Raw genomic sequence first — 12,077 nt, 5'->3', positions numbered from 1 at the left:
GTTGTCACAGGAAGTTAAGAGAACTTGAGAGTATCTCATGCTGCCAGGATGTTTCAAGGGAGTCTACAGCCTCCATTCAGCAAACAAACAAAAGGCTACAAATTGATTGCTGTTGGATTAGGAAAATTTAGAGTCTGATGATGGAATATTTGGGCAAAACATCATGCTGCTTCCTTACTTTTGTACTTTTCCCTTGGCTGCAGCCAGATGTGGGATATTTGGCTAGATGAAGCTGGCTTACTATGGATGCCTTTTTAAAGTTTACATTCCTAAGAGCATCTCTTTTGCAATGAATGCACTTCTCTTTTTTGGCATTTCCCGATGTTTGGCAGCCTGCAGTGAGCAGTGGCACAGCAGAAGCTCAGTGGAAATTTATACAAGCAAACCAGATCCAGGGGCAGTGTGACTTCAGGTCACACACACCTGCCCGGTGCACAGGCACACTTCTGGCCTGAATTAAGCAACCTCAGGTCACCACACCTTATGAAAGGCTCATTACCTGCTGACTATCTTCTTTTTCCCTCTTTACCATGCTGTGTATGTAATTATAATGACTTATATTAGTTATTTCTATTTACATGAAATACAACAAAACAACACAGTCAAACATATCAAACTCAATGGACTTAAAAACAAAGAAGAGATCATCTGTAAAAAAACAATATTAAGCTTACAAGACTGGTCTCAGTGAATAATATTTCTATATATCACTTCCTTCTACTCTAGCTAATGAAAGAAATAACTGCTCTTGCAGACTAATCAATACACTGCACAACATCTAGAAAATAAACTTTTATTAGTGTTGGAGAAATATGAACTTCTAATAAACAGGCTGACAAAGCTCAGAAATATACTTTCTGTAAATATGACCAAAAGAGAATAGAATAGAATAGAATCATTTAGGTTGGAAGAAACCTCTAAGATCACTGAGTCCAGCTCTTTACCTGTCACTGCCAGGTCCACCACTTAAAACCACGTTCCCACGTGCCACAACTACACGTCTTTTAAATACCTCCAAGAATGGTGACTCCACCACTTCCCTGGGCAGCCTGTTCCAATGGCTGACAACCTTTTAGGTCAAGACATTTTTCCTAATATCCAGTACAAATCTCCCCTGATACAAACATTAGGCCATTTTTTCCTATTCCATAATTTGTTACCTGGGAGAAGAGACTGACCCCACCTGTCTACAACCTGCCTTTCTCCAGGCTAAACATCCCCAGTTTACCCATCTGTTCCTCATCAGTCTTGTGCTCCAGACCCTTCCCCAGCTCTGTTGCCCTCTCTGGACATGCTCCAATGCCTTAAAACCTTTCTTGTAGTGAGGAGCCCAGAACTGAACACAGGATTTGAGGTGTGGCCTCACCAGTGTCTAAGACAGGGCGATGATCCCTTCCCTGGTCCTGCTACCGCTCTGTTGCTGACACAGGCCAGGATGCCCTTGGCCTTCTTGGCCACCTGGACACACTCTTGCCCCAGCCTGGGGCACTGCATGGGGCTGTTGAGACTCAGGTGCAGGACCCAGCACTTGGCCTTGTTGAACCTCAAAACTGGCCTTGGCTCATGGATCCAGCCTGTCCAGATCCCTCTGTAGAGCCTTCCTGCCCTCCAGCAGACCAGCACTCAACACCCTCATGCAGATCATCAGTCGAGATGCCAAACAGGTACTGAGGCCTGGGGAACCCCACTTGTGACTGGCCACCAGCTAGGTTTAATTTCCTTTACCACCACTCTCTGGGCCTGGCCAGATTTTTAGCCAGCAAACAGTGCACCAGTCCCAACCATGGGCTCCCAGCTTCTCCAGGAGAATGCTGTGAGAAACAGTGTCAAAGGTTCTCTCAGAGTCCGGGTAGACCACACCACAGCCCTTTCCTTACCCACTACGCAGGTCACCTTGCCATGGGTGTGCAGGCAGAGCAGGCTTCTCAGATCTGGAGTAGCACCAGATCACTCAGAGTTTCAGCTGTCTGAGCACAAAACTCAGATTCATGTAATCCCTGACATCTGTACTTCCATATTTTTGTCATAATTCACCTTACCTTGTCTTCTTATTCCACGAAATATTAATACCAAATTTTTGAAGCAAATTCTCTTTCATTGATGCTATTGTTTTACACTGGAAACACAGACTCAAAGTAGATGTTAAGTTCTAGTAAAATTCTGAAGTGGTTTAGGTCTAATTTGACACCAGTCACAGAGCCCAATGCATGAAGCTAAGCACATGCTCTGCCTAACAAAACTGAGATTTCTGGTTAAAGGGACAAGGGAAAAGACATTGCACTGAAAGTTCAGCTGCTCAGCCTGAAGAACTATTGTTTAACAGGTTATTCAGTGGTCACTGTGGACCTAATTTTGTTAAATATTTACTCTAGTAATGCTTCAAAGACAAGGGTGATAATAAAAATGGTTTTCAGATAGTGTTTTCAATACAGAGGATTAGAAAATCAAGAGCAATTGAAAGACTTGATTTAGAATATAGAAAATGGAATAAAATAGCATTAATATAGAGTACACTAATGATAGTGCATTTCAGGACTGAGAAAATTCCTGTAAGAAAAGCCAGTGCTCATCTGCAGCAAATCACTCATATTTCTTTGTCTATGTGACTGTGAATCATCAGTCTAAGTCTGCTTTAGAAAAGGATATTGAGTTTATCAGAAAAAATATTTCTAGAAGAGGTAAGAAAGATCAATACTGTTGTATAAGTGAGAGGTGAGATATCATTCAAACAGCACATCTGGACGTCAGAAATGTGGCTTGGGTCTCCTGTGCTCAAAAATATGGCTTCAAGCTGGAATACAGACTGAAAAAAGCAATTGCTATGAGCATAGGAGTGCATTATCTACTTCACAAATTATATCAAAGTAGTGTTGTTTGCAGAACCTGGCAAAACCAAGACTGATGTTGTGACAATATAACATTTTCTATAAAAATAAGTGAGCAAGAAGGGGAAGCATAAGGAGGGAATAACAGCTAGAACAAGTAAATGCCAGTGTCCATGTTACCACCAAAGGATAAGAAACCAGCCATTGAAACACTGATGCTGAAAATTAAAGAAGGTATAAAATTCTGGAACACTTTCCTAATGTTAATAGTAGTTTAAGTAAGAGCTGTTTAAATTTCTGAAAAGGTTTACATGAACAATTACCAGAAACACCATCAGCATCCTTCCTGAAAGACAAGCTTTTCAAATTTTCAGAAAAACTGAGAATGATCATTTTTTTAACTTTATTTTCTTTCTACTTGGGTTGTTTTCAATGAAACCCAAACAATATATGCTTGCACTTGCTTTCACATTGCAGTATAAGAACAAACGTGAAACAAGGTACGGCACAACAGATTTTCCTCACATTTCCCCCAGTCAGAATTAGCCAGGAATTTATCCATTAGGCATTCCCTCTTATTGAATTTCTAAAGGCATAAGCTGTTGGTTTTACAAAGCCCTTGAAATCTCAAATTGCAAAGTTGGTTTGAACGTAAGAGCTACTTGGTGTATTTCTCCTCATAGAGGCAAACACTTTAGAACAGTATTTCCAGTTGATCTAGTTATTTTCTAATGTAAACTGTTGTCCAACAGAGTCATACAACAGAGAGCAAATAATTTTGGCCCTTCTTATCCTGTATTCAGGAGACTTTCCTGCTCTATACAGTTTTTCCAGCCTCTCTCATGGATCCCATTGCCCCTGTCTAGACATGGATGGCTCCATTGTTTTCCTTTACATCTCCCCCCACCTTTCATGGTTTGAATTTGTGGCGCTGATATTTCCCCAAACATTCCTTCCAATAAACTCAGACAGTGCATATTTCAGGAAGACGGCTACATAAGTAGCTGCAAATGCAAATTAATGATTTTGGTTTTCAAACAGGAACAAATAGTCTCCAACAATAAAAGGTTTGTGATATTTTTCTCGATGATCCCATCAGTCTAAGTATCAGTCACGTAAATCCTTGGGAAGCAGACTCTTGTCTAGGCGATCGGACCAGAACACAGGGTAAACAAAACACCTACTGAGAACTCAGAAACAGATGTTCTGGTAAAAGAGAGATAAAATACAGCTGAAATGTTTATCTAGAAACTCTGCCTAGAATCTGATGGATTAAAAAAAAAAAAAAAAATCAAAATTTATTTGCTGGAAGTTTTCCTGTGTTATACTGCATGAAAAAAACCCCTATTTTTTCCTTCCTCATTCTTCAGTAGAAGTATAAAAAAAGATGAAAAATTAATGTCTGTGCCAGTTCATTAGTCTCTCCTAAGCAATGGTGAAATAACATTGTCTTTGCAACAGGAAAGGAAGAAGGCTGGCAGCTAACCTTGTGCTAACTCTGTTATGAATTTAAGTCTTCCTCAGGCAATGAGGGTTCCAGAAAATTCCAATGATGAATCAAAAAATTGTTATGGGTTGACTTTTATTCAGGAATAAATATAATACACTACTAAATATTTAGAATTGAAGTTCAGCATTTGTTAATTGTTTCTAAAATACTGTCACAGAAGAGATTTTTAGAAATGTAGACACTTTCCAAAATAGTATTTACTATCACTGGTCATTACTATGGGAGTATCTATTTTTAAATAGATTATGATTAATTATAAGAATATAAAAATGTGAGAACTCCTTTACTCACTTGGGCTTCTGCTTTAGGACTCAATGAATCAGAGCCTGAAGTCAACTGAAGGAAACCCAGAAGAGCAATTCAGTTGGAGATATGCAGCAAAACTGGGCCCAAAGTATTTGAAAACTGGGCACATACAGAATATTATTGTGCTGGTCACATCTTTAAAAATGAGAGAATCTTTCTACTCCTCTTTTAGAAGCATGAATGTGAGGAAAACACTGAAACTAGGGCCTACTTCATTGCACAAACCATGCACCTCTCCTTCATTTTCAATATACAAAAATGATAATAAATTATTCCCAGCTGTCAATGTGCATGTAATGTCTGAGAGCTGCTGGAGGATCTTTAAACCTCTACTTTTTCTTGCAATGGAAAAGTAAGAATGTAGCTAAATTACTAAAGAAAAAAATTCAATAGGAATCTTTTTGTAAATAATTTTATCTTTTTTATTGTATTCATTTGTATTTTTGACTTCTCCCTTGTGATTAATTGGGCTGAAGAAATAACAATCCAAACTATATGGAAACAGGGAATTTGAAAAGACAGTGTGTTTTAAGTATGTTTGTGTACTTTCAGAAAACCTATAACGTTCATCCTCAGAAAATGAAGGAACTATTATGTTGATCTTTCCCATTAGCCTAATCTGACTAAACTCTCAGTGAATGTCTTAATCAGAGATCTTTATGAAATATAATCTTTCCTGTATTAGAAGTAAGGAGGCCTTTGGTTAGTAAGACAATTATGCTGAGCTTATTTTTCCCCGCCCTACAAAGAAGGTAATCCCTCTTATTAATGGTTCAAATATCAAATGCAGGAGACAAGTTTAATAGAATTATTTTTTAATCTTTTCATTGTCACCACAAGTGCCACCTGACATTAATCCCCTGGCACCAGTAATAAGATTAAATGAGAAATTTTACCTTTGGCATTGTGTGATAGACTAAAGCACAGAAAGAAACCTCATCAATGGTTTAGAAAAGATTTAGTGTCAGTTGTACGACAACATACCAGACATTCCCTATGGGAAAACAGCTACAAATAGTAAGCAAAAAATCTTTGCTTTTTCTGTCTAGTGATATAGAAAAATATAGAACAATATTCTGTCAACCATGTCATCTAACAATGGATACTTTAAGGATGGAAACACTAAGCAAATAGGAAAGTGATACCTGAGTGAATGAACAGTATAAACAAAAATAGTAAAAGCTTCAACGGAATATTTACCAACAACAAGAAAAAAATAGTACTCTGTCTTAAGTCCAGAAACAGGGATAAATTGAAAGCTGCAAAAATCTAGATGAGTCACATCCTGAAAAAAAAAAAAAAAAAAAAAAGAAAAGAAAGAAATTGAAAACTGAGAAAGCTGCAGCTTGCTGCTGAGAAAAAGAGGGTGGATTGGAGATGAAAGATAATCTAGGTTTGACCTGGAAGCAAATCACATAGGTCTCTGTTTTCAGCAGAAGAGAATGGTTAAGTGTAAGACTGAAAAAAGCAGCCAAGGTTGACAAAGTCAAGTAGAAACTACAGTAAAACAATGTTGTGTACTTAGTCACACTCTGAGTGAGGATGGTCTCCAGCTTTAACAAAGCTGCAAAGTCAACACCAACACCATATTGGTGAAAAACAACCACAACACTTCAAGAATGGGATCTTTAGGTCCAATAGACTCTCAATAACAAGTAAAAACAAAATGCTTGAAGGGTAATTAGACATAGAACTGAATGAATAATGAAATCAATGGGAAATCATTTACCAATGATAGCAAATTAGTTTGGCAGGGCAGACTTATGCCCAGCCCAGGTGTAAAGACAAATGCAACCCAGTCTATTTTGGCTTTATAAACCAGCATAAGTAATATACTGGAGAAGACCTCATTAAAGAACTGCCTAAAGGGGGCATGGCAATGGGATTAACTAGAGGGACTTTCCCAATTTTACTCAATTTCTTAAATTTGTATTCAGACATTAAAGTAACAAAAAAATATGTGGAAGATTTCTTCATGACTCAGATTTGGGAGGGATTAATGAAGAGAAGGATCACAAGATGGTGGTGGCACACAATTCAGATAACTTCAAGGAAAACAGCACTAGAAATGGAACAAAATTAAAGTGCAAGGTCGTAGCCTTGAGGACCAATAACCAGAATGTTTGCAGTGAGCAATTTGAGAGGAATTGCTGAGGAAGAGTAAGACAAAAACATATTAGCCAAAACACACAAAAGAGTCCCAAAAATAATGGAGCATAGAAAAAATAATTGTAATCCTCACCCTTTTTCAGCCTTTCCAGCAAACAAAGAGATGAATAAATAAAAATACTTTTTTTCAAGACATAGGTGAGACCTCATCTGAGCTATCACACATCTCAAAGATTATTAATTCAGACTGGACCCTGGACCAGGTCAGAGAAATAGATACGTCATAAGAAGAGCTGGAGGGCTTTGCTTATTTAGGCCAGCAAAGTAAACACTGAGGAAGAAAAGCTGCTCATCAGGTGGGTAAATGTTAGGTGAAATTGCTATATAAAACAAGGAACAACTCTGGGTCACTAAGGACACACACTTATGAGATTTGGATCCTAAACTCAGCCTTAAAAGCATTGTCTGACATTTCCATCAAAAGTCAGAGTAAGTTGATATGCAGTGTCTGTCCCTGACTGTCAGGCATTTACAGTTTAGCACCAAACAAGCCTTCCAGTTTATTGAATATGAGTTAGATAATTTGGGAAAGCTGGTTTCACATGTGGGTACAATTTGTTTGAAAACAGTCCTAAATTAGACTAGGAATATTAGTTTATTTCACTTAATCCCAAGTTATTTTCAAAATTTTACCCTAGTGGTACTTGAGATTCAACAAGGTAAAATATGAGAGGGAAACCTGCTCATTTTAAGAGTGACCTTTTATCCTCTGCAAGTCACTTGTGTTCTGCTCAGTTAATAGGTTCTTTCAAAAGCAGTGTTTGCTCTAATTTTAAAAACAGAGTAGGTGCTCCAGGTGATGCCATTTTTGTACAGCAGGCAGCAGGCAACCCAGAGGCAATGGAGGCTCATTTAATTACTTGGCACCTCAATCCAATTAAAACATACCATAAAGGCAAGAGTGGCAGAGTGAAAATTTGGTGCAACTTACCTAAACCCCTACCCACAGCTGACACACACCACGGAAACCTGTCCATACATTTAAGAAGTTTTAGCTACATTTCAGATTACATGAGAATTTTGTTAATTATTGTGGGAACCCAGAGTGCAGAGAATATTTCTCTGCCTGTTTTGAAGGGTTCTACCCCCCTGGACAACACTGTTTTTGACCTTCGTCCATGGAGAAAATTGCCTGCCCTCTGGGAAGAATTAGAATCTACACTGGTGTGAACTAGGTTATAGAATACTGTGTAAGATTGCCATAGGGTGAGAAACTTAGAGTTTTTGGGTTTATTAATATAATAAGTAGATAAAAGCAAAAAACCATCAAAATGGAGGATTGTTTTTGTTCTCCAGACCTTCTTCTTCTTCTACTACTACTCCATATTCTGCAGTAGAAGTAGTCTGGGATGGTTGGATAAAGAATTCTGCAGTTCCTGTCTACGTGACCAGATAATTTATTAGACATTGGAAGAAAAGTGAAAATATCTTTCATTTTAAGTTTTCACTGGGTGATTTACCTTTAAAAGGCTTTGTAATCTTGACAATTTGGCTTTTCTTGCATTTTCTACTTCATGCTATGTCTGGGTCACATTAGTGGCTCATATTTCGCTGATAAGACTTGATAAACAACTACAGAAGAAAGAGAAGGCTAAAAGTCCCGTTCGTCTCTGACTCCTGGCAAAGACTCTAAAAAGCCTCCCCCGTCAGGGGAGACACAATTAAGGTGCTGGACTGCGTCAATTATCTTAAGACTTTTCAAGGGTTTCTTTCCAATAGATCCAATTCATCATTCACTATTAAGCTAAAGCCATCCTGTAATATTGTTGCCTTCTCTATAGCGGGCAAAGTTAAGTGTCTAATAATTTCCCTATGAATGTGTGGACAGCAACCATTTTGCTTAGACCACAGCAGAGGGGAAGCAATTGGATTTCTCCTGGAAAGGCTGAGCTTTTGATTTTCCATGTTATTCTCTGACCGTTTTAAATCTGAATTAAAATCTAGTTGGGGTAAAAGGTCTGTTCTTCCTGTATTAGTGTGTAGGACACAGTAACATTTTAACTTCCACAGCCTGAGCGTAGTGATCTGCATTTTCTTTACATGACTGGATCAATGAAAGAAAGGAGTGAAACTTTTAACATTGTTTCGGATCATTTTAGTATCCCAGGAAAGGAAAAGTTCTTCTAAAGCTGGGAGTGAAATACGGAAGAAAAGTATCTCCAACTAATTTTTCAAACCCTAAGTTCCTGTTTGCATGTGAATTCTGCTTGTATCCGAAACAACTTCACAAATTGGTTTAAATCTCAGCATTTATCCTTTCACCGAGTACAGTGTGGGCCCTCTATTTAGGTTCCATGGGTAATGCCCCAGCTGCCCACTGATTTAGGAATTATATATAATAGATTTTGAATTTTAAGAATTTTTTTTTTTTTTTTAAGAATTATACACAATAGTTTTTGAGCTCACAATTGTCTTCTAAGAGTCTGGTACAGTGGAACATCCAGCACAAACACTGCCTTTGGATGTTGCTACTATGTGCAGATACAGAAATGTTAAATGATTAAAATAGCTCTTTCAAAATGCTTTAAAATATATTTTTTTATCTTCATATACTCCCAGCAATAAGATCATAGCATGCTACCAGAGCTGGTTGTAGGCTCTGTATCAGTCAGAAGGCTGCAGCTTCCAAGTTCACCTTGAGGCTTGCAATTGTTATTCGCCAATTAAATTACAATTGCTGTACTGGAATATTAATTACAAATATGCTATTGGCATCCATGAGATGATTATTTATCCCACACACTACACAGAAAATACTTTTATTCAATCCCTATAATTTTCTTTTTCTCTTTTTTCTTCAACATATCCTCAAAACCCTCTTTTAGAATGAAACCCTGCCAGAATGGTTATTCTCCTGGTTTAAACAGTCTCTAAATTACAATCACAGACACTTTGACTACACTGCAAGTCAGTGATTTCTTTTTTTTGCTACCCAAAGCTGAATTCTAATGTATGAAAATTCCTATTGAGTTATCTAATAAATAATATAAAAAATATTCCCCAATCCCTTTATTATTACTTTGAACTAACCATCCCCTAAAACAAGGATGAATCTAGTATGAAAAAATTGTTCAAATGAGAAAGCTGCATAAGAATCCTCTGGAATTTTTTAAGCTGTATACCAAATTTGAAAGAAACTGAAGGATTTTTGGAAGAAATTTACTCTTACATATATTGGTAATGAACTGATAAGCATATATTTGGTTGACATGTGGAATATTATCAGCAGCTTGAATTTTATATAGGTAACCAGATAGAGATTTGCAACACTCAAAGGCAGAAGTAACTGGAAAATGATGTGCCAGAAATTTAAGAAAGAATTAAGACCAGAAGCAGAAGGTTTGGCTTTACACAAAAAAAGAGTCAGTTCTATTTTAAATGCCATAAACAGAAAAGCTGCTGTACAGGATGAAAGAAAAGCATTTTGCCTGTGGCAGACTAAATCAGAATAATTATACAAGTTTCAGCTCTCTAAACCAAGCTGCAAGCATATTTAGGTATGTTTAATTATTATCATCATAGCTTTTTCTCTAGCAGCTCGACAGTGTTAAACCCTTGGGTCGTCTCCAGGAAAGATACCTTTACACTCATTTTAAGAAGGAAATCAGAAGGAGAATTCTCTCTGCCAGGAGCCAAATAAATACAAGGAAATCAGCCAAGGAAGGAAAAACAAAATATGTAAGTCTGCCATATTCTTTAAAAATTTGTTTCAGTACAACATGGCAGATATGAGAAAAGAACGACCAAGGGATGTAGCTTAAGTCACTACTCCCAGATAAGCAAGGTCCAAAGTCTTACTGTTGCTTTCGGAATTAAGAGTGACCTGTGCATACAAACATTAGTGCTGTAGTTACCTTAATGGTCTCGAGCTCCTGGTCACATTCTGTTCCATGCCAAAAATTATTGAATGCCTTTTATTATGGCTCTCCCAAATTCATACCCTAAATCTTACCAGAGATCCTAGTGGAAAAATGACTTCCTCACTTCATTAGAGCCCAGATCAGAATACAGAGTATTCTGAAAGTTGACTTGTAGCCCGTATGTAAATTACCATTCCTTTGGAATGAAGCAACAAGGTTTCAGGAGGCGGAAATCACAAGACACAATAAGCATTGAAGAAGCAATGGTTTTGCAGTGCTCCAAGCAAGAAGGGCCCAACAGTTAATTGGTTTAGAGGCACATGTACAAAAATAAAATACTGCATTTCATTGACACTGTTCTCTCAATTTCAAAAACGCCCCTTTCATCCCATCTAAGATGCCTTAGGATGCTCACACAGCTGTTTTATCTGAAATCAAATCCTTTGTCCAGACCCTTGCTCTGACTTTTACTTTCTCAAGGAGACAGACCTATTATCATGTTCCTCATTCAGAAACCACCCTTTCACCTTTAAGCATCCCCGAAAAGGCTTCTTGTTTTTCATAAACATATGTAGGACAACAATTTCTTTAATTTCTCCTAAAACAACTGTCAGCTGTTGCCTGATCCTAAAAATACTGAAAGTTAGAGAGTAACAACTGGACAGAGTTAAATCATAACCAGGCAATGAAAAAGAACCTTGTCTCTCATGAGACTCCACCTGGAGTACTGTGACCAGTTCTGGCCCCCTGTAATAGGAAGACACAGACCTGTTAGAGCAGGTGCAGAGTAGGCCCACAAAACTGTGGGTGGGATGGAGCAGCTCTCCTGTGGAGAAAGGCAGTGAGAGCTGGGGTTGCAGTTTTTCAATGCATAAAGGGTGCTTCTAAGACAGTTAATTTTTTAAATGTTATTTTTCCAGGGCCTCTAGGACCAGACTCAGGGTAATGGTTTTTCACCAAAAGAGAGTAAAAGAGATTGGATATAAGGAAGGAATTCTTCCCTGTGAGGGTGGTGAGGCCCTGGCACAGGTTGCCCAGGAAGCTGTGACTGCCTCATCCCTGGCTGTGCTCAAGGCCAGGTTGGATGGAGCTCTGAGCAACCTGGGATAATGGAAGGTGTCCTTGCCCATGGCAGGAGGATTAGAAAGAGGTGATTTTTCCAACCCAAAGCATATTATCATTTTTGCTGTCAATCCAGTCTAGCAGTTGGCCAGCATTTATTTGTAAACAAAGTGCTGTACCAACATGGAGGAAGAGTTCAGTACCAGTATCAGAAGGTAAAGGTCAAACCCAGAGCATAATTTTCCATATTGGATTTGAAGATACAATTTTTTTGCAGAACTACCAGTTCCTTATTTACTACCAGCTTTTGACAAAAGAGTGTATCTGAATAATTTCAAGAGTGGC

This window comes from Coloeus monedula (assembly GCF_965178545.1).
Source record: "Coloeus monedula genome assembly, chromosome: 9".
Taxonomy (NCBI): domain Eukaryota; kingdom Metazoa; phylum Chordata; class Aves; order Passeriformes; family Corvidae; genus Coloeus; species Coloeus monedula.
This window is presented reverse-complemented; position numbering follows the sequence as displayed.